We start from the raw sequence: 27976 nt of genomic DNA, 5'->3' as shown, positions 1-27976 counted from the left end.
AGTTGCTGGTGCTTTTGCAGGGGTGGGGAGAGGGCAATAGGGGTTCTGAGGTACATCTTTGCTGCAAGAAATATGCTCCCGGAGGCTGAATTTTAGAATTTTTAAAAGCCTTCCACCATTTTCAGTTTTATTCACTGCTTTGTGCTTGCATTTTTAAGATGAGAACTGACCACTTCCGGTTTCTGCCCCAAGGGCTGCTACTTGCTGCCCTTCCTCTCTGCCATGAAGGAGCCTTATTCTTCTGAAATCTTAAGCCAATATAAACTCTTTCTCATGTAAGTTGCCTTGGTCATGATACTTTATCACAAGAGAAAAGTAAGCAATTCATTACGAATTTGCTTTTTAAGTGTGAAATGTAAAACATTCACATTAATTTGCACAACAGTTATTGTCCATATCTTCTGGATCATCTCTCTTCTGTTGGAGAGTTTCAGCATTTGGATTTGTGTTCTTGATCATATCTGTTCCCCCAGAGAGGCTCTGATGTCCACCTTCTTGACCTGTGGGAAGGAAGTCAGTGTGCAGCTTCACATGACAATCACAGCAACTTGACATTGGGATAGCAATGTTAGTTTGGGTGGGCTTCTTGTTCTTCACTAAAAGCATTGGTCTTCATTTACAACCTCCAAGTCTTTAGCCATAACAGCAATGTGAGGCAATTTTACCTTACAACATGAAGTGATATTTTTAGATTATATTCAGAAACCTAGTAGCAAACTTTCAACATTAAGAACTCAAACACATATAAATTATGTGACACACACCCCCACATACCTATACTTACAGATTAATGAGGGGGAGGATAGTGGTTTCCGAGATTTTTAATATTATTTTAACTTAAGTGGACCACTGATTATACCTTATGATTAAAAATAGAAAATAAAGGCAACAATGAAGGAAAGGAAGGCCTGAACTTTCAATAGGAAAATTTTGGAACATTTCCTAAAACACAAATCTGCCTCCAAGAATTAACTTGATCCATACTTATGATAATTAAGAAAAATGTAAAATTTATTATTGGAAAATCCATTAGGGCAAATTGACTAAAGCACACAAAAATAGCTTGACCAGTTTATTAGAATAATCAAAGTAAAGGACACTATTTTCTCTAGAGAAATGATAGCTAATTTTTAAAATTATCAACAAAATAGGTAATTACACCATCTTATTCTAGATTTCTAATGAATAGTTTAGAATCCTAAATATATACTATTTACCCCTGATATTTATTTCATAAATAAAATGAGAAAGTTAGACTAATTTTTATATACCTACTGTTTCCATTTAGTCTGTCATATATAAACTATTTAATGTTTTCTACTAATTTATTGGACATATATTTTTAAGCCTGAATATTTTTCATTAGTTTTAACATAACATTTTTATTGATTATCTGAAACTTTTACATCAAGCACCCTGATCACACTCACTTCCCAGAACTTCCATGTCCACATTCCCACTCCCACCCCCCCAAAAAAAATAAGTAAAAATAAAAACAAGTGGGAAAAGTCCATCTTGTGCTGTCTATATACTCACTGGAGAATGGTCCAACTCTCAGTTGCCTTCTCCTTAAATAGAACTGAGTCCTTCCTCTCCCAGATCCTTCCAGAAGATCTCAGTTGTGGAGAGGTACACTTCCCATCACATATTTTTAAAAGCCCTTTTCTTTTATTTTCAATTATTTTTTATTGGATATTTTATTTATTTACAATTCAAATGTTATCCCCTGTCTTGGTTTCTCCTCTGAAAACCCCCTGTTCCATCCTCCCTCCCCCTGATTCTATGAGGGTGCTCACTCAGCCACCCACCCACTTCTGCCTTCCTGCCCTGGCATTCCCCTACACTGGGGCATCGAGCCTTCACAGGACCAAGGGCCTCTCCTCCCACTGATGTCTGACAAGGCCATCCTCTGCTATATATGTGATTGGAGCCATGGGATGCTCTACGTGTACTATTTGGTTAGAGGTTTAATTCCTGGGATCTCTGGGGGGTCTGGCTGGTTGATATTGTTGTTCTTCCTATGGGTTGCAAATCCCTTCAGCTCCTTCAGTCCTTTCTTTAACTCCCCCATTGGAGACCTCATGCTTAGTCCAATGCTTGGCTAACAGCATCAGCCTCTGTATTTGCTAGGCTCTGAAAGAGCTTCTCAGGAGACAGCTATATCAGTCAGGCTCCTATCAGCAGCAAACACTTAAGATCACAGGCTCACAGGCCAGTGAGAGACAGCAAGACCAACGAACACCAGAAAATTTCCCATCACATATTTAAGAGTTCTCTTCAATGATTTCCTGTCTCGGTTGTTACTCTTTGTGGTGAGAGGGGTTGGGTTTGCAGGTGGTAGAAATTATCACTAAAGCCTTTCTTGTCCCTCTCTCTCAACTTTATATCCACAGTCATTCCTAGCAAAGTAAAAGTAGACTCTTTGTTCTTCACAGTCAGTGGGAGCATAGATCATGGACTTACACACCGGTTCTGGAGACAGCACAGACCATGAACATGACTTCTGGTTGCTGCAGGACTACAGACCCAGACAAGACCTTCGGAGGCAGCTTGGGCTATGGACATTGACATGGATTTGGGTACAGGGCACTGGGATCAGTATGGCCTAACTGAGGCACTACTGCCCAAAGACATCAAAATGGCTTTAGGCAGCAGCACACACCGCAGACATCCATATAGTCTGGTAGTGGTAACACCAGCCACAGACATCAGTACATTCCCTGGGTGCAGAAGGAGCCCAGACCTCAGACAATTGCCCTGTGTAGCAGCACAGGCCTGGATATATATCATGGCCTCAGGTGGCAGCGTATTTTTTTTCCTAAAGTCAACTGATTTACTCCTCCCAAGTTCTTCATGGTTTACATTTGAGATTTGCCTTTCAAGTCTCTTTTGTGAATATCAGTTTTCCATAAAAGACTAGGAGCTTTGCCACCTAGGAAAGTCTGGCAGCCTAGAATTTCCCAATATCCCCAGTACAGATACCAAGTTTTTATCTTTTTCTTCAAGTTATATGAATGTTGGTATATTTGGAAGAAGTGGGTACTTTAAATACTTAATATGCTGGTATTCAACTTTTGAAGTTATATTCAAGGATAGTCAGAGACAAATCAAAACTTTAAGCCATCTTTCAAAAGGAAGGCTTTGGCTTATCAAGTAAAATCCTTAAGATAAATCTCTAACAATAGGAGACAGGAGGTAGGAAGAGTTTCCCCTCTTATTTAAGATTCTTTAGGAGGCCACTCATTTAGCTTGAGGTTACATAGAAGAGCATTTTCATTCCCCACCCCAGAATGATGCTGGCTGTGTAGTGAAGAAGAACAGGCCCTTTTGTGCAGCCTTGAAGCAGAGTATGAAGAGACTTTTGAAGAACCTGAAATGAAAACTGGAGAGCTTGAAGATGTTATGTGAAGGAAGTTTGGTTTCTGCATTCATCCAGCAAAGAAAAGGCAAGGGAATAGACCAGTACTCTCTGAGATGAATTCACGGGCAGAGTTTGAGGAAGCCAAAAATAAACAGTTGTCCTATGGACCGATAAATATTGAAGAAAGTGGATTTGCATGACCCAAAAAGGTCCAGTCATGCGAGGACTCTTGCTAGCACACCAGTACTACAGGGACATGCTATGAAGCTGGAGTATAAGATATGTGCCCAAGACAAATGGGAAAGCATATAATCCAACAGGAGATTTTTCCTAAAAGAGTCACAGAGGGATTCTCATAACTACAAGACATACGCCTAGGTTTGTATAGGAACTGATAGGAAGATGCAAATGGGTCTTTATATTCACTGAAGCTTTGGTCACACTGGCCAAAGTGTAGAAGCAATTTAAATGTCAATCACTATATGAAAATGAAATCCTATTCATTCCTGAAAACAGAGACATTCTAATATTTGTGACAACATGGATAAATCTAGATAATGTTAAAAAAATGAAATAAACTAGGCACAGAAAGACAGTGTTGTAAGAGTTCACATATGCTTTCCACTGAACTCATAGAAATAAATATAAAATAGTTATTAGCATGGAAGCCAGTGTGGGGTGGTGGACCATGAAAGGACAGCATGATTTCTGGTCGACCTCTGGTTAGAGATGGCCAGAGACCCAACAGGTTTCCATGCAAGAGACATCATGCATTTCATCATGCTCCCAGACTCCAGGCTCCTGACAAGAGGCCAAAGACCTTCATTGATTCATGCCTTTCAGGCTTGTAGGGCAATGCCTCTACCAGCCCCTCCACAGGTAGAGGGTGTGACTACAGGCTACAGAGCCTCAAGATATCTCCATATTCATGAGTTACCTAAAAGCCAGAGGTTGTAGCCAATTAAGCATTCCTTCCCAGTATTTAACCTCAGGCCAGCCCTGAGGACACGGGGTACAGCTTCATCAACTTTCTGCCTTGACAATAAGCCTTTTAAGACCATGGACTTCCTCTTGACTTTGGGTCCTGCCGTGGGGGGCTGTGGAGAAAGTCTTCGAGCTGCAGTCTAATCTCCCACTGAAGACTTCTCTGCATTCCAACCAAGGAGAGGCTGCCAACCCAAGTGGAGCTAGCCGAGCCAACCATGACCCAGCCAAGCGAGTAGCCTTGACCAAGAGTTTCATTTCCCTTAGGGGCACTGCCAAAGCTCATCTTCCCCCCTCACCATGTCTCAGTCCTTCAGCGGCCTATCAGTGGCATCTGGGAGTCCAAGGGCTTGAGACTAGCTGAGCCCACCCACCTTCTTGCCCCCGGGGTCCTCAACCCAAGAGCTCCGGCCCACAGGGGATCTCAGACTGGGATCTCCCTATGCCCAGAGTGGAGCTCTGTGACTATCCACAGCCCAGCTCCACATCGAGTGAACTCAGTCAAATTCCTGTGCTTCTGCCCCCCCTGAGCCGTGGCCCTAGCCACCTGGGGCAGCAGACACTCAGGGTCCACAACTCAGTCCAACAGAACCCACACCCACATGCGAGCTACAGCCCTTGTAGTCAGGAGTGGGAAAATAAAGGAAGTCCTGATCAAAGACTTTGAATATGCTAGTATATATGAGCACTGGGTGTTAAAATGTATTATACAGTAAAATGACTGTAGTCTAAAATGATGTATTATATATTTCAGATGTCTCAGTACATTTTAAATATTTCCAATGAAATGATAGGCAAGTAAGGTGATGTTAATGACTTTGTACAACTATACATGCAGCTATATATTACATGCACTATGTATCTATATATGCACACAATTGTGATTTGCCAATTAAAATAGTTTTTTTTCCTTTTTTATTTTGTGTGTTTTGGTGTTTGGTTTTTCAAAACAGTTTCTCTGTATACTCTTGACTGTCCTGAAACTTGCTCTGTAGACCAGCCTGGTCTCAAACTCATAAAGGTTTGCCTTCCTCTCTACCGAGTGCTGGGATTAAAGGTGTGTGCCACCAGCTCTAGAGTTTATTCAACATGAGATAATGTAAATTTTCTCCACTTAAGTAAAATCTAAACTGTGTTAAAAGGTCATCTGACAAAAAGCATCCCAGGTTACTAGGGAAAATACTCACGTGGTACTAATGTCCATTAATGTAATATGGATTTCAGGACACCAGCCCTAGCCACCATCCCTACAGACTGAGGATGGAAATCACGAACTCTTAGTGTTCCTAGATTCAGTCCCTTCCCAAATTCCTATACAGACTTTTCTAGATTGACTTCCTAATGTCTGACATTAGCAAACATCAGAGTTTGTTTTTTAGACTCCTAGTCTGAGATTCTCTGTCTAAATCTGTAACTGAGTTTTTAATCCCCATTGTGCTGCAACATACTGTGTTGCGTGTAATAAACAAACAAACAAACAAACACTACACTTAATCTGGCTAGGCTCTGGGAACAGCAGCTGCCCACCCGACCATCTACTCAGCTGTCCACCAGCTAGCTAAATGCTTTTCCCATAAATGCTGGGGGTATCAATTTCTCTACACTGACCATCCACACCAGCAGCAGCGCCCTCTCTCTTGCCCATCTGAATTGCTACAGATAGAAAACACTAGGCAATCCTAATATTTTAAAATCAGCCAGATGACACAACGGCTGGGCTAAGAATTTATTGTCCTAAACTCACCAGCTATTCTATATTAGAATTCATTCATTGGCAGAGGCTGCCACCAGTTCTAATAGCCCCAGGTGTCTGTGCTTCTTCTTCCAAAGCCTGTCTCAAAAGCCCTTTCTCTATCTCATTTCCTCCTCTTCCTGCTGCGACCCAAAAACCCCACCTCTATATCTTTACCCAACAACTGTCTTCTGCTGTCTTTATTGACCCAATCAACAATTAAGGAGCCTCCCTCTACAATATTGTGCAATAATACTACTGAGGAAGGGCCATCTACCCATTTCTGAGCTCAGGACAAATGTTTTTCTTTCCATGTGATCCCCATCGACATTTCTTGAATCCCCTGAGCTATATTTCAAAGAGCTTCACATGGGTATTCAGAATGGGAATAGTTTAACATTCTTAATATTGGAGGTAGAAGATATGACCTCAAAAGGACCAATCTTGTTCTTATTTTATATCATAAGGCAAGGAAACAGGATTGCTTGTCTTAAACCCTCCGAATTTAAACTAAAGAGATCTAACAAGTTCTACATAGAACAAGCTCCAGCTTCCTAACTTACAGCTTACAAACCTATATTCATCTCTAATGCTGAATGTAGAGGGCTATGACAGAAACTGTGCAATGGTAAAATAATTCAAGAGAAAATGCTTAGTGAATTGAAGGTGTTTTTGACAGTGCTTGTCCATGTTGTACTAACAGCTTTGCTGAAGTCTTGGTTCTGAACACACAACATGCATAGTACACACTGTCACACCTTAACCTCAAACCGGCAACTGCTGCCTGGAACACTTCAGCTCAGGTTTGAGACTAATGCTAATGTTTGTTATGAACAGCAATCTATTTTTACGATTTAGAAGAATGTTTGCACATGTAGGTGTCTATTTGAACATAAGCCATATGTGTGCAGTTTCATAGAAGTTTAGAAGATGGTGTTGAATCTCCTGGAGTTACGATGGCTGTGAGCCGCCTGATGTGGGTTCTGAGAGTGCATCCTCTGGAGGAGCCATAAGCACTCTTAACTGCTGAGCCATCTCTCCAGGCCCCAAATTGAAGTGTTTTTATTATACATGCAAACCTTTCTGTTCTTATAGAAACATATTGGTCTAATTATGGGAAACAAAGAATTTTAATTCTTTCCTAACGTCATTCATCAGCATGTAAGTCTAAAATTAGGATGCCTTTGGATTGTATTATGTTTAAATATTTGGTTTTTAGAATTGCTGCTTGAGTTGTTGACTTGAGTTTTATAAACAATAACTGAAATGAATTTTGGCTTGGGAATATGACAGAATTTCCAACAATTTCTAAAATGGTCCTAAATCTACTTCTGTCATTTTATATTATGTATATTTATTCAAAGTGGTGTTCTTGGCATTAATGATTATAAAACCAAAATATTGATCAATTCTAAAATATGTTGTCTATGCCATGCATCATTAAATATTCAGACAGAATATTATTTTTTAAGTAAAAATAAACAAGCTCATCCAGCTCACTAGTATATAAATTTGGTTTCAACCTTAATAAATGATGAACTTATATGTATACCAAAGATAATCTAAACTACAGTTTTTATGATATATTATCAGTAAACATTTGATATTTACACCTATTTTGTGCACCCACTACTGTAGATTGAGTGTGCAGTGTCTCTTATAAGTTTATATATGTGAATTCTTATTTGGGAAGAGTATGGGACCTTTAGGAGGTAGAGTATCACATGAGGAAATATGTCACTGGGGGTGGGCTTTGAAGCTTTATAGCCCAGACACACTTCTGCTCATTCTATGCTTCCTAAGTACAGGTCTATTGTCAACAATCAGCCTTTTGCCTTGCTCAGCATGACTTCCCTGCCCAAACTCATGTCATTCATAGCAGGAAGAAATGGTTACCACAAAGGATGAGGCAGATTAAACCCTTTCTGCCTCAAGTGGCACTTCTCAAGGTATTGTAGCAGGTAAAGTGACTAATACACACCTATACACCTAAGATGTGTAAGTATTTCTTGGCTGAAAGGGATCATAAATAAAAATAGCTTAAAATGTAAGGAGTGGTTGAGGTAACCCAGACCCAGAAAGACACGGATGGTATATACTTACTTATAAGTGGATATTAGCCATAAAGTGCAGGACAATCATGCTACAATCCAAAGTAACTAGGTAATGAGGAGGGCTAAAGGGAGGATGCAGTAATCTTCCTTAGAAAGGGAAACAAAATATTCATCAGAGGTGGATGGAGAGGGACCTAGGTGTGAAAGTCTGAGGAAAAGAACGAGGATGTCAATCAGGCTGTCAGGAGGTGGGATGTTTGGAAGACTGGGAATAATAATGGAAATAGGGGCTAGCCATCACTGGGAGTAGCTGGAGGCCTGCAACTCCTCTACAGGGAGTCTAGATTGATAACCCTAGCTGAGATTTCTACCAGTGGATTATATAGAGACTGATGTGGCCACCTCCTATAGCCAAGGAATTCCAGTGCAAGGAGGAGGACATCAACATACCCACAAAATCTTCAACCCAAAATTTGTCCTATCTATAAGATGCACAGGGATAAAGATGGAGTAGAAACTCGAGACGCATCCCATGTGAGAGAGCCAGCCCCTGACACTATTAATTGTACTCTGCTAGGTCTGAAGACAGGAATTTAGCATAACTGTCTCCTGAGAGGCTTCATCTAGCATGGGATGGAAGCAGATGCAGAAACATACAGCCAAACATCAGGCAGAGCTTTGGAGTCTTATGGAGAAGTTGGGGATAAAATTCATCTACCTGGAGGAGTTACAGACACCACAAGAAAACCTACAGAGTCCACTAAAGAGAAAGGCTCACAGAGACTGAACCAATAACCAAAGAGCATGCAGGAGCATTTGTGGCAGGTTTTCAGCTTGATCTTCATGTGAGTTTCTGTAGGTCACTGTGGCTGGAACGCAGAGAAGGGCCCCAAAAGACATGTGGAGTCCATGGGTTTAAGGGATTTATTTTCATGATGGATGGTAGTTGAGTCTGGATGTGCACCCCTGTGAAACTCAGGAAAAAAACGGGGAGAGTCTGGGTAAGAATGCCTAGTTGGCTATGCCCCCTGGCCTTCAGGTATCTCATCAGTATGTAAATCTCTCTAGGGTTGAGTCCTGTAGTCACGCCCTCTACCTGTGCTCTTTGGGAGGTGCTACATTGTCCTAAGTGAGTGACTGAACGAGCAGGTTAATGGAGTTCCATGCCAAGAGTTAGGAGCCTGGATTCTGGGAGTGCGGAGTGGAATAAATGCCCGTCCCTTGCCGGGTTTCTGGGCTACTTCTAGCCAGTGCTTCTACCAAAAACCAAGATCTCTTTCACGGGCCTACAAGTCCCCTAACAACTGTAATGAGGGCTGTCTTTGACTCTGTTGCTTGTTATTCGTTCCCCTTCCTGGACATGGACTTCTTGGTTGGGCCTCAGAGGGAGAAAATGCACCTAGTTCTTCTGGAACTATATGTCCCAGGGTAAAGTGTTATTCAAAGAGGGAGGAAGAGCTTCCTTTTCTCTGAGGAAAAGGGAAGGGAGTAATGAGGAGAGGGATTTGTAAGGGTAGGACTGAGAGGAGAGGAGCGAGGGGGATTGCCATCTCTATGTAATGTGAATAAAAATTATTGAGGTAAAAATACAAAAGTTAAGGAGTGGATGAGGGATGAGAGCAAATGCAGTGCAACACAAACATGCACACATGCATACACACACATGCATACACACATGCACACATGCTTTCACACTCGTGCATTTGCACGCATGTATATATACACATGTTCATACATACAAACACATGCACACATACAAATACAGGACGTAAAGAAATGGCTCAGAAGTTAGGGGTGCTTATTACTTTCTTTGAGATGTCATGATTTGAATGAAGTGAGTTTCAGTTAGTGACATCGTTGGAGCAAAGGTAAGTTGCACATTCTGAGTCAATGAGTCTCATGGCCAGAAGGTGGGGCAAAGGCATAGGGCTGGTACATTTAGATAGGTTGGCTGGCATTACTTAGTGGTGTGTTGAAGCAGAAGTAAGCAGCCGAGGTGAATCCAGTGCAGGGAACACACAGGGAACAGAAGATGGGGACACCACACCTCCATTTTTAATAGGATATTTTATTTACATTTCAGATGTTATCCCCTTACCCCATACCCCCCTGCCCAGGAACCCCCTATCCCATCCCCCCTCCTCCTGCTTTTATGAGGATGTGCCCCCACTTACCCCCCCCACTCCCACCTCCCCACCCTTGAATTCCCCCATACTCAGCATCTAGCCTTCATGGGACCAAGGATCTCTCCCACCTATGCCTGATGAGGCCATCTTTCCCTACATATACAGCTGGAGCCATAGGTCCATCCCTATGTGCTCCGACCCTGGGGAACTCTGGTTGGTTGGTATTGTTGCTCTCCTCATGGGACTGCACAAAGTGTGGGACAGAAACTGAAGGAGGGGCCGTCTGGAGACTATTCAACCTGGGTATCCATCCCATGTGCAGTCACCAAAGGTAGATGCTGATGTGGATGTCAGGAAGTGTATGCTGACAGGAGCCTGATATAGCTGTCTCCTTAGAGGTCTGCCAGAGTCTGACATTATATAGAGGCAGATACTCACAGCTAACCATTGAACTGATCATGGGGTTCCCAATGGAGGAATGAGAGAGAAGACTGAAGGAGCTGAAAGAGTTTGCAGCCACACCTCCAGTTTTGAGAACCAGGACTTAGAGTTAGGGAGCCAGCAGTGATGTAAGATAAAGGATGGGACTGGGAGCTGTGTACAGAGAGTGTAAAGCTGAGCATGTACAGGACAAGAGCTGGGCTTTCATATACATATGAAAATGTCAAAGAACATATTAGTTACAATTATACCTTTTCTGATATTGAACAGAAGGAGCATGGAGCATTCTCACTCTAAATTGGACTTGGGAAATCAATGCTGGCCAAGTGGCAGGCATCACAGGAATGCAGTTGGGCATCATTAAAGTTGCCTGTACTCAATGGAAAAGCATCTGCCCAGTTGCTCAGACCTTCTCACACTTTCTTCAGTTGTTTTGGTTACAACCTTCATCAAGATGAGACTGGAGTCACTATGCTGTACTCTTTCAGAGGCTTCTTCCCAAGAGTCCAAATTTTCACTCCTTATTTCTCAGAAGTACTAGACACAGCCAGGAGAATTTCTGCCTTCTTAAAAACCTGCAGTCTCATTTTCTTGGCCCCGACAAGTTCAGAGGCATATTGGACACCTAGTGTTTCATTTTCATTTAAATCTCCCCTTTGTTGCTTTCCAACAACACAAAGCAGAAGATGCACCAGAATGGAGTATAAGCCATTGAAGGCTGCCCTGGCTTTTCCTTTCCCAGTACACTAGGAGATGCCATGTGGTGCAAGACACTCATTTGTAGGTATAAAAATCTGTAAAATTGAACTCGAAAATTAAAAATTTTTAATTAGAAGGCAGCATCTGTGAACCTTTTGCTGGAAGCCACTGGGTTTTTCTCTTTTTTTCTCCCTGATAAATTATCCCAGTGTTGTGGCCCCTTATCCCCACCCCACCATGTTGGAGATTGTAAAACAGCCCTGTCTACCCTTGCTATGTGCCTATAACAGCCAGATAGAGACTTCTCTACTTAATATTTAACAAGCTACTGATGCCTCCTGGAAAATTTTTAGCAATATTTCATTTAGAGTCATGTCTTCCTGCACATATTCTCCTTTCTACCCTGCTCTTCTGCTAATCCCTTATTTCCAGAAGCAGCATGAATCTAAGTTGGATGCTGACTTCTAAGAAGTATATTGCTCCTTAAGCCCTACCCTCTGTTGTTTGAAACAGTGTCATCCACCCCAGCAGCCAATTTTGGGAGCCACAGGCAAGATAATTTTTTTATTTCAAGTGGGAAATAGTTTATTAGTTGCAAAATAAAAATTTACAGATCCTGCCTAGTAATGAGAGTCTTATGCAACATTGGCTCCCATTTTCTGACGCGTTCTGGGTAGGAGTTGAATGAAATGAGTTTCAGCTAGTGGCATCATTGGACTAAAGTTTCACTGCCATCCTGAGTCGATTAGTCTCAGGGCCAGAAGGTAAGGCAAAGGAGGAGGTGGATGAAGGTTAGACATTTCAGATGGCTGCTATATCCCTGGACTTGGTGGTATATGGAAACAGGTAAGAAACTGAGTATAAACAGCAGCCAATATAAATCAAGCACCATGAACATAGATGGAATGGTGGATGGAGACACAGAGCCTACAATTTTAAGGACCAGGATTTAGAGATGGGTAGTCAGCAGAGATGTAAGATAAAGGATGGGACTATGTGCAGAGAGGATGAAACTGATCATATAGAGGACAGGAGCTTTCACAATGGGGTTTCAGAAATATTATAAAGTGATGATTAATTGATTTCCTTATATTCCAGTCATGAAGATCATAAAGTTCTTACATGGTGCTCCTGTGTATGATCTTATTTGGGAAATAGAGCCTGACAAATGACCACAATAAAATGAAGTCATATGGTTTTCTGTAATCTACTAGATTTAGTGGTGTCTGTATAGAAACAGGATTTGTGGGAGGGCTCACGAGTCATCACCCTTCTCTGAGGAGCTATTGGACATTAAGGGTATTTGGGGGAAGAGTCTTTTACTTTTTTCAGTGTTGTACCTATTGGCAAGTTGCCTATGATACAATAAACAATCTTATATCTATTCTCATACAAGCAACTCTAATTAAGCCTTAAAAATAATAAAAGACATTGAAGTGGATGGGGACCAGTTGGGAAGAAGAAGGGGGTCATCAAGCATGGGAAGGGTTCTTAGTTATGGTTTCATGGCTGTGAAGAGATACCATGACCAAGGCAACTCTTATAAAGGGCATTTAATTTGGGCTTGCTTACAGGTTCAGAGGTTTAGCCCATAATAATTATAGCAGGAAGTATGGCAGCATGCAGGTAGACTTGGTGCTGGAGGAGCTGAGAGTTCTACCTTTTGTTCGGAAGGCAGCTAGGGGAAGACTGGCTTCCAGGTAGCTAGGACAAGGGTGACCACACCTACTCCAACAAGGTCACAGGCTGACACAGAGGACAACACTATACAGGCAAGGAGGCTGAGACAGTGGTGGTTCATCTATAACCTTGGAAATGCCAGAACATCCTAGAAAAACCACCTGAATGAAGAAAGGCAGGAAACAGATACTGGTAGATGCCTCAGAAGAAAGGAAACATGCTGATACCTTTATCTCTTGTACCTTTTAGAACTGCGAGAGAGAGAGAGAGAGAGAGAGAGAGAGAGAGAGAGAGAGAGAGAGAGATTTTTCAACTGAATCATAAAAGGTCTGTCATGTAATCCCTTCTAGCAAGAGTAGATGTCTATGCTGTATCTTCTTGGGAAAAGTCTCTCACATAACACCATCTGTAACATTATTACTGGAGATGATGGTTGGTACATAAACTTTTTAAAAGAGAAAGAGGGTTGGAACTGGTATCACAGGCCAATATAATACCTGCAATTGGGAAGCTGAAGAAGGAAGAGAGCAAGCTCAAGGCCTGCCTAAGCACAGTTGGAAGATCAGATTTTACAGTGATAAAGAGAGTAATTGGTACAGATAGTAAGCAAGATGGTAGAACCCTTGCTTACTGTGGTGATTTGAATGAGGATGCTCCTTATAGACTCTAGCATGTATATACTTGGTCCTCAGCTGGTGGTACTGTTTGGAAAAGCTTAGGAGGTGTGGCCTTGATGGAGGAAGCATGTCACAGGGGACAGGCTCTGAGAGTTTGAAGCCTTGCAGCATTTCCATTTTGCTCTGCTTGCAATTTTAGATGTGAGTTCTGAGCTGTTCTAGCTGCTTTGCCTGCTTGATACTGTGATATCTCACCATGATGGTAACTCTTACTCTTCTGGAACCCTAAGCCCAAATAAAGCCTTCCTTCTATAAATTGACTTGGTCTATCAGCAATAGAAAAGTGACAGATACACTTAGCATAGTTGACCCCATAGCTTCGATTCCCAGAACCATAGAAACAACAATAAAGAAAGAGAGCAGGAAAGATCCATTATTTTAGTTTAGCATGCATCTTTGTCTTTCTGAGATTAAGTTAAACTATAATGGAGCTCTAGACTTCAGAGGTCATATTGATACGGACAGTGAAAAGAGATGTGACCAGAATCACTGCCACTCTTGGACCTGCTGTTGTCCTAGATGTTCTCTCACTTGCAAAAATACAAAAGAGAGACAATTTAGGAGGAAAGGATTGTTTTGGCTCAATGTTTCAGAGGTCCTTCTCTGTGGTTACTTAGAACTGTTGTTTCTGGAACTGAGGTGAGGCAGAGCATCAAGAGCTGTTCAACTCATGACAGAAAGGAAGCAGAGCAGCAGCCAAGCGGCAGGTAGCCATCCAAGACACACCCCAGGATACCCCCTTACCCAGCTACTCAAACACCTTCTAAAGTCTCTAGAACTTCTCCATACTATGGCACTAGTTTCAAAGCTTCAATGATGAGCCTGTGAGGGACATTTCAGATTCAAACCATATCAGCCTACTTTGTATTCTAATGCTGAAGTTGGAAAAAGAAATAAAGCCCTAAGTGCTGTTGTTTCTGGAGTTCAGGATCACAAAAAACATCACCAATGTCTAGCATCAATGCATAGCAGGCGAACAAATGAGAAGTCTTGGATTTGAGATGATGGGACACCTCAAGCATCATACTGCGTTAACTGTCAACCAAAGCTTGAACCAAGCATTCTCTTTATCAGTCTTTATCAATGAATTGAGGTGCACTTGAGGTGCTGATGAATGGCACCAATTCTTCCCAGCCCTCAGCCTTTCTGAATCTTACCTTCTGGATTTGAAGTTTGGAAATGGATGGATCAAAACTGAGCTGGTTCTTCAATACACTGAAGATTGAGAGGTATAAATCTGGGAGGTGTACTGAGTGGGACAGAAGGAATAGTGGTGATGTTCCCCCAAAATTTTATACAATGCTCGCCTGAGAATACAACTGAGGTTGTTTATGAAGAGAGAACTGATTCATTTGATGCACCTGGCTTAGTTGGAAAGAGTAAAGCCAAAGGCACTCTTTGTTTCTTAGATATGTAGGATAGAGCATAGAAAGTAGTGATTAATTAGTAGGCAGCTTTTACAGCGGAGGGCCTGAGTTGGCGTTGAGACATATTTGTTCCCTGTTGCTACGTCCACACAGTGGTTCTTCATTTCCTCTAAAACCTTTGGTCCTTACAGTTGTGATTAACCATCAGCACTGTCCTAACCAAGGGGAAATACATCTGCCTGTGCACCTTCTCCCAGTGCCTGTACCATATTCCCATTAGATAAAAACTCCCCACTCCCTTTTCATTTTTGTATCCTTAGCATCATCATTCAGACTTGTTTGACATTTTACAGTCTTGGAGCAGAGGACAGGGAGTAAAGGTAGACTAACAAGCATGGCATACGAAAATGTTTCCTGCGTCCAGCAACACTTTAGCTACTAATACTCCAAGATGCCCCTTTTCACTGGTCATAGTCTCAGAAAGTATTTACAGGCACAACCCCATCCCAGTACCACCCACCATTCTGTACCCTGCTGTGTTCTTATGTTTACATGACTGTCCTGTGCCCAAGATGCTATGACTTAAACCACCTTGCATATGTCCTTGTTCTTATCTTGCAATGGCTGTGGCTCATCTTACATAGGACACAGATACATCAGAAGCATCTCTGATCCAGTGTCTGTCCTGAAACAGAAGGTCATTTTCATGACCGTGTTTTCAGATCATTTTAATTCCTCTTTTTCTGTTCTGCGGCTCTCTTTCACACGTCTCAGTTTAGCATCCAGGCAGATCTGCAATACTTAATTGGGATATGTCCCGAAATGTTCCTTTATCAAGGCATAGGGAAAGATTTAAGAGCTAAACGAGGAAGAGTCTTATTTATTTTTTTATTGGCCATGCATTAAACTTGTCCGTTTCATCTTAGCAGATGGTCAGGAGAGTGGGTACTTGTAACAGGTAAGGAGGGACAGTTCACTATAAAGGACAAAGCAACAGGTAAAGAGTAATCTTCAGATAAAATGTAGGTAAGGAGGTACACACTTGCAGGCATACTAGCTCCTCTATTGGTACCCCTGATGCTTTCTAATCTTTTTTTGTGATATGTATTGCTCTCAGCAGTCGGTCTACCTGGCCTGCAGGTCAATATATTCAAATGTAGTACTTGCTAATTTTCACCCACTGGATTATTTGCCATTTCTATATGCAAATGCTCCTCCTCTTTATCCTATGGCTGTGTGTTGATAAATAAAGGGGAATAGAAAACATGTTGAGTCCAGTATGAGGTTATAAATTTGTAGGACCTCAACCTCAGAGTGTGTCTTACGAAAAGCATTTTTAATAGGTTCTCTCCTTGTAGATCTCCCACTGTGAGTACATTAATTTCAGTGAATAAAGGAGTCTTGAGTTATAAGACATGTTTCAAACTACCATATCTGAGTTCTATTAGTTTTTTTTTTTTTTTTTTTGCTCTCTCCAAATATATTGTGAGTATGGATTGCCATACTCATTCTTGTTGTATGCTCCTTCATTCTTTACAGCACAAAGCAAGTTTGTTGAGTGTCCTCTCTCTCTCTCTCTCTCTCTCTCTCTCTCTCTCTCTCTCTCTTATCCTATCTATTATTCTCCCTTTGTGCTCACTGACAATATTACAACCTTATTGGACTTCATTTAATGCTACTTACTGAGGATGCCCTAATGACTGGTGTATGGAAAACACAAAATAAATTATGTAACTTTATTTTCCCAAAGACAACTGGGGTTACATATGTGTCAAATAGCACATAACAGATAGGGATTTATTCTTCCATTAGCTTTTTAGGTTTGCTTATCTTTCAGAGTAATTTAAATTGAAATGGAAGACAAATCCTTATTTGATTGTTAGGCAATTCAGTGCTATTTATTTTGTGTAAGTTGGTGTGGGATCTAAGTGCACTGCAGTTAAAAGGCTATTTAATGTCACATAGAGGGCCTATTAATTTTTTCGATAAATTGCCAGTGTGTCCAGCTAGTTGCATACATTTAATAGGGCAAGTCCTTTCTGCTCAAAGCCAGCCTCCATACTTTGCGGTAATGGTGCCATAGCTTATTTCTGTTAGACACAGTGAAGCAATGCCTTTGTTATTAGAAGTCTGGGGATAAATCTCAAAGTAAAATGGTTCTACTGAAAGAGGACCAAAGAATGATAGAAAGGCTTTGTTGTTGTTTGTTACAATGTGCAGTCAATACACAAATCACAGTGGGGATTTTACTGATATTTTCTAAGATGATTCTCTTTGTGATAGTAATGAAAGTCTGATTATTGCAGGTAAAGTTGAATGCCAACGTATGTTCAATAAGTATGCAAACAGAAATTGGAAACAGGGACTTCATGTGTCAGACACTCTCGGTCTGACATAATTCAAGTCAAAAGTTATTTGCCTTTTCTTCTACAGTTGACAAATAATGCTAACTGGATAATGGTTATCTCTGAGAGATAGGAGTTGAACGTGGGGAGCAGAAACACTCGGGAAGGCAGAGGGGTTACTGGAAATTTTAATAATCTTTGCTATGAATTGGGGAAATGCTTCCTAAAGGGTCATGTGTTAAAGGTTTTGTCACCAGCCTCTGACACAGTTGGGAGATGGTAGGCTCTTCGGGAAGTGGGTCTTAATAAAAGAATGTTAGGCTGCTAGGTGTGTATCCTTGAGTGGGCTATTGGGCCCCTGGCCACTGCCTGTCTCTCTGCTTCTCATCCACCTTGAAATGAATAGGATTCAACAGCCTTCCTGGTACTCAAAAGACAATGTGCAAAGTAGCCATGAGATTAAACCATGAGGCAAGACAAATATTTCTCTTTAGTAAGTTGGCTGTCGTAGGTATTTTGTTCTGATGTTGGAAAATCGTTTATAGATCATATATACCCTAGATGAACAGTTATATTTGTAATGTGATTTATTGAAAAATAACAAGAGGCAGGATATATGGTTCCTGAGGTCAGGAGTCTTATCTGTTTTTTTAATAAACAATCACTTATTTAATAATTGACTCAATGTCTACCACAAAGCTCATGGTCAGATATGAACAGAAATACCAATGGTAATTTAAAATGGCAGTGGAAGTATATTGTCTCCTTTTTATTCTCTCTCTCTCTCTCTCTCTCTCTCTCTCTCTCTCTTTCTGTGTGTGTGTGTGTGTGTGTGTGTGTGTGTGTAAGAGACTATGCATGTTTGTATATGTTACTGCACATGTATGTGTATGTATGAAGAGAGCTATATTTTCTTTGATTACTCTCTACTTTTATTTTATTGAAGCTGGCTTGAACCCAGAGCTTGCTGACCTGGTTGGTTTAGTTAGTTTGCCTCAGGCCATTTCCTGCCTTCCATGTGTTGGGAAGAGAGTGGCTTTCATGGGATTTCGCTGAATTCAAGCTCCAGTTCTCCTGATTGTATGACGAGTGATTAGCCCCTCCTTATCCAGTCCTTTTTATTTCCTAATGACAGAAACTGAAAAAAATATTTCCACAAAACAGATGAATATTTGGATAAAATATATTGCTATAATGGTTTAACCTATATTACCTCTATACATGAAAAGATGTTTTGTTAAAAAATTCACGAACATAAAATGATTGAAATAAGCAAAATTAAAGACAATCTGAAAATCTTAAGATCATTAGAGAGTTAGAAATGTGATATGAATAAAGGAGATATAAATGATGCATGAATAAATAAATTCAGCATCATATTATTTATATTTCCAAAATGAAAGCAGAAATAATAGAATAAATAAATCTTGTTTTGAAAGTATTTTACTAAAACTTCATAAGCGAAATATCTTGAATCTATAGATTTAAGATGTACTTAGAATCTTGGGAAAATTAAAATAGAATGATCAATGGTAAGAGATCTTATAACTTCAAAGCCGCAGAAAAATTCTTTGTAAATACCATAAAAAAAATAGCTAATTCTCAATAAGGAGAAAAGTAAGATGGAGCTGATGTACTTGTGTCCTGCCTTCCTGTTCTGATTTTTGTTTGTTTGTTTTGTTTTTTAAACACAACCTAGGTATGCCCAATAAGAGAGGATTTCAATTGCGGAAAAAAATACCTCCACAAGAGTTGCCTGTGGGAATGTCTGTGGAGCATTTTCTGGAATAATGGTTGAGGTTGGAGTGCCCATCCGACTACGGACAGTGCCATTCTTAGGCAGGTGGTTGTAGGCTATATAAAGTAGCAGGGTGAGCAGGCATCAAGCACAAGCTACTAAGCAATATTTCTCTATTGTCTCTGCTTTAATTTCTGCCTCAAGGTTCTAGCTTGAGTTCCTATCCTGATTTTCCTCTTTGATAGGTGATGAAACATTTTTCTGCTCAAGTTGGTTTTGCTCAGTGTTTAATCTGCAATGAAAAACAAAGTAAGACACCTCCCTCAAGTAAGACGCCTCCGTCAACAATACGTGTGTATGGCTGTGCACATAATACCGATTTGTCTGTAATCATGTGATAAATATATGAATTATGTCCATGTGTATTTTTACTCTGACAGAGAATGAGGTATTAGACAGAAATTAAAATGTTACCAAGGAGTATCAGTGTTGTGCAATGAACATGCAAACAAAGCCTACAGTAGAGTTGTGCCTGTCTTCTTGGAAGTAAGACATTGTGGAAAAACTCTACTAATTAAGGTTGAAGTGCACCATGACCTAGTACAATACGAAGACTTCCTTTATTAGAGGGGCTTCTCCTTCTCTAACCTTGTCTGGAGAATTTTAAGGCTCCACATGCTCACCTACCCGAGGACTGTCACGTGGCCTCAATTAGATTACAGGATCAACTTCCTTTCTCCTGATTAGAACGTGTTCAGCCAGCACCTGAGATTACTGAAATGTTTCCCCATGCTAATGAGGAATTTTAGGTACCCTAAGCACCCGCCACTGACCATTGCTGATCCTGGATGTTCCTACTCTCAGTCCACCAAAAGTTTATAGCCTTAACTCACACTAGGTAAAGTTGATCTGCCTCCTTATTTGCTGGGCCCAGTGTGGCCATTCACTGAAAATACATACACACAGGCTTCTGAACCCCTGTTCCTCATCTCTCCTCCAACTTCCCTCCTGGATCCTTTAGGTCAAAAATCCATGAAAGAAAAGAAGGGAGATCTATAAGATTAAACTTCAGAAACTACTTCTAGAATATTCAAAATTATAAGTTTCAAGAAGTTTCCAGAAAACTTATTTGTAGTTATTAATTAACAGCAACCTTCTCATATCCACATTCCTGGGCACTCTATAACAGTTTTAGAACACACACACACACACACACACACACACACACACTCACCAGTGTGTGTGTGTGTGTGTGTGTGTGTGTGTGAGAGAGAGAGAGACAGAGAGAGAGAGACAGAGAGAGAGAGAGAGAGAGAGAAGAGAGAGAGAAAGAGAGAGAGAGAGAGAGAGAGAGAGAGAGAGAGAGAGAGAGAGAGATTTTATGGTTCAAGAGATTTTGATAGAGGTGGCAGCTAAACATTGCCAGGAAAACCTGGCTAAACAAAAAGTCAAATTATAAACGTAAACAGAAGATGTCCATACATTCAATAATGAAGGAAAATAAGTCACTGTGAATAATTTTTCAAAAAAAATAAGATTTCATGCAGAAGAAAACAAAGACATTTTCTGTGAAAAATGTAATACATAATCCAGGAACAGTGGCATGTTCCTGTAATCCCGGGGTGAGGGAGGCAAAGGCAGGTAGATTTGGAGCTTGAGGCCTGCCAGGGATACATAGTCAATTCCAGACCAGATTGCGTCACATGGAGATACTGTCTAAAACAAAAACAAAGCAATAATAAAAAATAGACTTTCTACTTATTGGAACCTAAAAGTAATAACAGTAAATAGCAAAAATATAAAATCTGGCAATAGCAAAATGCATATAGAAAATACATATTGAAAGATATATCTGTGAGAAGAAGACTAATTTTTGAACTTAGAGTAGATCCTTGAATTAATTTTAAAAAGTTGAATTTATTTTCTGCCTCATATCAAAATGCATCCTAAATATATAATTATTTCAAAACAGGAATATCAAAAGCATTAAACATAAACAAACTGTTCAGGATAGAACAGGGAAAACACCCTCATGCCGAAAGTGAAACATCAGACAGTAGAAATACAGCTGAAGCATTAGAAAATAGTTACAGTTTATATCAATTTGACCTTTCTTGGCATATTACATGTTCAAATCGTGGCTCTGACAGTCTAAGGGCAAGATTAAAGGTCACGATTCAGGCTTCTGAGAGAGGATGAGAGGCTCCTGGTATTGACCTATGAAGGGTCTACTTAGACATGTTTTATCACCCGGGAATGGAAGTTTAAACTAGAGTGTAGTACTTGTTAGATGTAACACTGTTAAAAATTAGTTTACAGTTTGAAGAAAATTGTACTCTCCCTTACTTCAACAACAGGAATCTTCACTGGCTTATGTCTATAAAAATGGGGGGATTACTATTAAATTTTGAACCTGGACATTCTCTTGACTTGGCAAATTTACTTCTATGGAATTCATACTGCTGACAAAGACACATGGGAAATCATGTGCACACAAAGATATTCATGAAACAATAATTTGATAGTAAAGGTATATTAAATTTCAAAATGTCCATGAACAAAGGAAGATAAATGATAATTCTGTCTTAAAATTGAATACAATGCAAGAAAAGGGGAAAAGTGAAGAATTATTCTTTACAAAGTATATGAAAGACATCCAAGAGATATTACTAAATATAAAAAGAGTAGAAAAATGTATAGAAAGTTCTACTGCTTCTGTTTCAAGGAGCCTATAGATACAGAGATATATTCAGAGACTAGTATGACCTTTAACTCTAGCCAGTGGAAGTGGTTAGCTTTGGTAAGAAGCTGGGGATGATGAACCGAATGAGAGATCTTCTGTTCAATGTTTTATTCCTGAAGTAATTCAAATTGTTGCTCCCTAAGAACACTTGCACAACAACAAAGCATGCATTGAGTAGGTATGACAACATCAAAATACATGGTAACCACTGAAAAGTCACAGCATGGCTAAGAACACATCTGTGCCACATCTGTTGTAAATATATCTGTACTAGCACGCATGCTAAAGTATCACAATCAGTTCCAAGGTCATATGGACAAAACTTAGCAACAGATGACTCTACTGCTTGCTTGCATGTGACTAGACAATACCTTTGGTTGCTATTTTAAAATATATTTCCACTTATTAAAAAAATATTTGAAATCAAAATGATACTCGGGTTGAGGCCCTTACTTTTTTTTTTTTTTTTTTTTTTTTTTTTACTTTTCTGTGTTGCTTGACTGCCACAGGGTTAGGGTGGCTATGTGGGGTGAGTGAACTATGTAGGTCAATCAAGATGGCATTGACTGATTAACACAGTTCTCAGAATGTCCCTTGTAATTAACTGACACCTGGATGTGCTTAAGGAATTCTTGGATGAACAAGAAATTTCCTTCTTACTCATTTATCAAAGGTCAAAAAGGTTGCAAAAGGAAACCCTTTGCTCCATCTTTTTCAGTAGTGGCTCTCTAGGTAGAACTGTGGAATGCTTCCTGTGGTTGAAGGGACTCTAGCCATCCTGATCATAGCAAACGTGGCTCTGCAGGCCTTGCCTTCCCCTCATTCCCTCCACCTAGATAAAAACAAAACAAACAAACAAACAAACAAACAAACAAACAAAAAAGCCATTAGCTTACATTCTTTTTTTTCTTTTTTATTGGATATTTTATTTACATTTAAGATGTGATCGCCTTTCCCCATTTTCCCCCCACCCAGGAACCCCCATCTTATCCCCCCTCCTCCTGTTTATATGAGGATGTGCTCCCCACTCATCCACCTACTCCCACCGCCCCACCCTCAAATTCCCCCACACTGGGGCATCCAGCCTTCACTGGACCAAGGACTTCCTCTTCCACCTATGCCCAAGGAGGCCATCCTCTCCTACAGCTGGAGTCATGGGTCCCTCCTTATGTGCTCCCAGACTGGTGGTTTAGACCCTGGGAGCTCTGGTTGGTTGGTATTGTTGCTCTCCCCATGGGACCACAAACCCTTTCAGCTCCTTCAGTCTTCTCTCTCACTCCTCCTTTAGGAACCCCATGATCAGTTCAATGGTTAGCTGTGAGCATCTGCCTCTGTATATGTCAGGCTCTGGCAGACCTCTAAGGAGACAGCTATATCAGGCTCCTGTCAGCATGCACTTCCTGGCATCCACATCAGCATCTACCTTTGGTGACTGCACATGGGATGAATACCCATGTGGAACAGTCTCTGAACAACCCCTCCTTCAGTTTCTGTCCCACACTTTGTCTCCATATTTGCTCCCATGAGTATTTTATTACTCCTTCTAAGAAGGACCAAAGCACCCACACTTTTGTCTTCCTTGTTCATGAGCTTCATGTGGACTGTGAGTTGTATTTTGGGAATTTTGAGCTTTTGGGCTAATATCCAATTATCAATGAGTGCATACCATGTGTGTTCTTTTGTGATTAAGTTACCTCACTCAGAATGATATTTTCTAGTTCCATCCAGTTGCCTAAGAATTTCTCGAATTCATTGTCTTCAATAGCTGAGTAATATTCCATTGTGTAAATACACCACATTTTCTGTATCCATTCCTCTGTTGAAGGACATAGAGCTTACATTCCTAAAGGTGGTCACCAAGGTTTATTCCCTTATTTGGCAACTCCCCTTCTAGGAGGGCAGTTGGTAACTACCAAAGTCTAGCTATCAAAGAATTGAAGTTCAGTTATGGAAAGTTCACTTTAGCTCACCTTATTAACATGCCCAATCAAAATTAAACACCTTATCCTAACACAAGGTTTCGCCCTTTTACTTTTACAAATTACCATTTGCCTATGGACCACTGTCTCCTCTTTATCCAGAGGCTGTCATTCTTTTGTCCCTACCCTCCCACCTCTGATAAATATTCATTTCTCCTCTCCCATAATCTCTTCACCTTCTCCCTCTTCCTCTATCTCCCATCTTTGTCTCTTATTCCCTGTTCTTTGTCCTTCAGGGACAGATATCTCTCCTTTGTGCTGAGAACTTGGTCTTGGGGTGCTCAAAGCAGATTCCTAAAGTGGTGACCAATGTCACTTGGTTTTCCAAGAGTTTTTCTACAGTGGGTTGGGATCTTCCAACCACCCCTTCCTGTAGATTCTCTCTATGATGTTGTTTTTCTCTTTACCATAGAAAAGAACTGGGTGGGGGTTCCTTGGAGTGAGGTTCTGTGTCTCAGCTCTTGGATTTTTTTTCATAGCCTAACAGACTGAGGAGATCAGCTGGCCTTTCTTTGACTTCCCCTTACTGCACAGCCCTCCCTTCAATCCTAGGATGAAAATGTAGAATACTAAAAGTTTAGAATACTTATATATTCGTTTTTCACCTGTGAGAAGGAGAATCTGGTGATCTTTTCTCTATTCTCCACCTCCAAATTCACACACACACACACACACACACACACACACCCCAAACCCCCCAAACAAAACAAAAAAACAAAACAAAAACAGAAAACCCAAACCTCTCTGTCTCAATTGTGAAAAATAATGTTAACCAGGCTCAAGTTCTCATGATTAATTGTTAAGCTCACATTCCTGTTGTCTTCCTGTGGGTAGACTTCAGATCATGCTAGCTGAAATGTCTGAAATTAAAAAGGAAAGTTCTAGAGAACTTTCCAGGAACTTTGTTAGTTTACTGGTAACAAATTAACACAGTTTTCTTACACATAAAAACTAGATTTATTTTGGCATTTGAATTTCTATCTTAAGGTCAAAGGAGGTGTTGCCTGTACCCTGGACTACTTACTGCCTGACCCTACCTGCCCTTGGGTGTTAGAGGTGAGTTGGCTCAGAGTCAATGACACAGACTTCAGGAACAGGTGAGAAATGCTGCTGCAAGTTCCTTTAATAACCCCCCACCCATGCTCCATGGGTCTCAAGAAAGCATCTCTTCTAAACAGCACTTTCTGATTGGCTGGCATTGTATGCATCAGCAATCTTTGGTCTCTCGGGCAGTCCTCAATTAGATCCTCCTGCAGGAGATGCATTTGTGGCTCTGAGGCCCCCAGTGTTTACATAGAGATAGCTCTACTGTTCTGCTACAAGGAGGGAAACAGAAAGAAGACGACTATCACATAAGTGATGGGGAAGGTAAGACTATATATAGTGCATGTATGATGTGAGTGAGTTCCAGCAAATGCATGCCATGGTATATAGGTGGAGACCAGAAGACAACCTCAAAGTCAGGTATCACTTTTTACCGTTTACCTTGTTTGAGACAAGATCTGTTTGTCACTAGCCACAACATATGGCTGAATAGCTGGGTTATAAGCTTCTGGAGATGGTCCTACGCCACTTCCTTTCTCAACATAACACTCAGATTTCAATCATATACTACCATGCTTGGCTTTATGGAGGCTCTGGGAGATCTGAACTCAGGTCCTCAGGCTTGCATAACAAGCATATTTCCCACTGAACAATCTTTTCAGTACAGGGAGAGTCCACATCTGTTTCTCAGGTCTCAGAAGGTTACTTTCCCTGCAACCTACCACTCTAGTGGACATCCACCTTACAAACACTTCTGAGAAGAATTTTCAGAGTCACTTCTCTCTTACAGAACCAGTTGGAGGACACTGGATGCTGGACTGTGAACTGTCTGGTTGTTTGGTTTGATTTCTCTAGTTAGTCAGATAATATAAGTGTTTGTGGATAAAGTTTTATTGGCATTCTGTCTCTACCTGGGAAACTTCCATGTTAACAACAGCAGAATCAAGTGGTTACCCTAGAGACCATGTGTCCTTGAAAAGCTGAAGTATTTACTTATTGGCTTTTTATAGAAACAGCTTGCTGACCCTTGTTCTATATTTCAAGAAGCCTGAGATCATTGTTTTTGTTGGAGGTACTCATTCTCCTGAGCAGCAAGCATATCCCCAACCCCTGCTGAAAGCAAATCTCTTACTATCTTCTACTCCATTCTTTGTATCTGCAATAGCAGTCTTAGGACTGAGAGGATCCCCCGTGTAGTGGAAAGAGATGCTGGATTTATGGGCAGGAACATCTTCTCACATACCAGCTGATAGAACTTAATGAAATTTTCCCATAGTGTAGCTACAAATTTCTAATGAGGCATCACACTTGGAGCCTTCTGGCACATAACAGTCATCCCTTAATACTACCTAGCATTTTCTCCTTTTTTCTTTATTGGTTATTTTATTTATTTTCATTTCAAATGTTGTCCCTTTTCCTGGTTTCCCCTCCACAAACACTATCCCTTTTCCCCTGTACTTTGTCTCTATGAGGGTGCTCCCCCACCTAGCTACCTACTCCTACCTCATCGCTCTAGCATCCCCCTAAGCTGGGGCATTGAGCCTTGATAGGACCAAGGGCCTCTTCTTCAGTTGATGCCAGATAAAGCAATCCTCTGCTATATATCTAGCTACAGCCATGGGCCCATCCATGTATACTCTTTGGCTTGTAGTTTAGTCCTTGTGATTTCTGGTAGATCAAGTTAATTGATATTGTTGTTCTTCCTATGAGGTTGCAATACCCTTCATCTCCTCCAGTCTTTCCCCTAATTCTTTTATTGAGGTCGCTAGGCTCAGTCTAATAGTTGGCTGTTAGTATCTGCATCTATATAAGTCAGGTGCTGGCAGAGCCTCTCAGAGGACAACTGTAGCAGGCTCCTGTCTGCAAGCACTTTTTGTCATCAGCAATAGTGTAGGGGCTTGTTGTCTTCAGATGGGATGTATCCCTAGGTGGGGCAGTTTCTGAATGCCCTTTTCTTCCGTCTCTGCTCCACTCTTTGTTCCTACATTTCCTTTAGAAAGAAAAATCTGCAGAAGAAAACATTAAGAGAAAGTTGGCTAAACACGAATATGGGGGAGAAAGATAACCCTGCAAGAAGGGTCAAGGCTAGCAAACTAGGAAAGGAACAAAGGTTGGTCACCTCAAGTTTTGTTTACTGAGATGGGACTAAAGACTGCTTGCCCAGTATGACTAGGAAGAGCTTTGCATCTGAGAACTGTACTCCACTGTTCTCATACCAACTGGGGAATAATTAACTGCATTTAGTTGCTAGTAGCGTTTAACTCTGTAGTCAGGTCAGGATGTTTTGTGTTGCTCAGAAGTTAGCATGAATATCAAGACAGCTAGCTGCATTTGTTCCTGTGCCTGATACCTTTCTGCTCTTGTGAATATTGGGCCAGAAAAGAACAGAAAATTACATTTATTGCCATCAGTTTACCCTCTAGCTTTATGGTCATCTTAAAACCCTGCAATGAGTGCATTTTTGACCGTGGGTTATTCTTTTGGTTTATGTTTAACTGAGCGGTGACAAGCATAGTCTATTGGACTGATTGATGAAAGGTGTTTCAAAGTTTCCCTGTGCCCTCCTTAAGGTTCTATATCCTCCCCCATTTTCCTAACTCATTGCTTACCCCACTGATTTTGTAAAGAAAAGGCTGAATCAATGTTTAATATGGGAAAGGGTAAATTATAGGTTAATATCACATCAAGCTACAGGTAGGCACAAACCTTGAACATGACATGAGCCAAAGTAGACTTCCATTACGAAGTAGCATGGTGAGTGTTCTAGGCTGTTTCTTCTATGACAATGAGGAGATTTTTTTTAGGCACCATGACAGAGGCCAATCAGGTTCTGACATTCAGGAGTCATTTTTCTACAAGGTCTAAGGAAGAAGGTGAGGGCTAACAAGATGGCTCCAGTGGTGAAGTGCTTTCTGTGCAAGCAGATAGGACCCGAGTTCAATCCCTAGAAGTCACTTAATAAACCCAAGTATGACTCATAATTTCCAGTGTGACTCATAATTTCAG

This window comes from Arvicanthis niloticus, chromosome 1 (genome assembly GCF_011762505.2).
Source record: "Arvicanthis niloticus isolate mArvNil1 chromosome 1, mArvNil1.pat.X, whole genome shotgun sequence".
In the NCBI taxonomy this organism is placed as follows: domain Eukaryota; kingdom Metazoa; phylum Chordata; class Mammalia; order Rodentia; family Muridae; genus Arvicanthis; species Arvicanthis niloticus.
The sequence above is the reverse complement of the archived record's forward strand: the minus strand, read 5'-3'. Positions refer to the sequence as shown.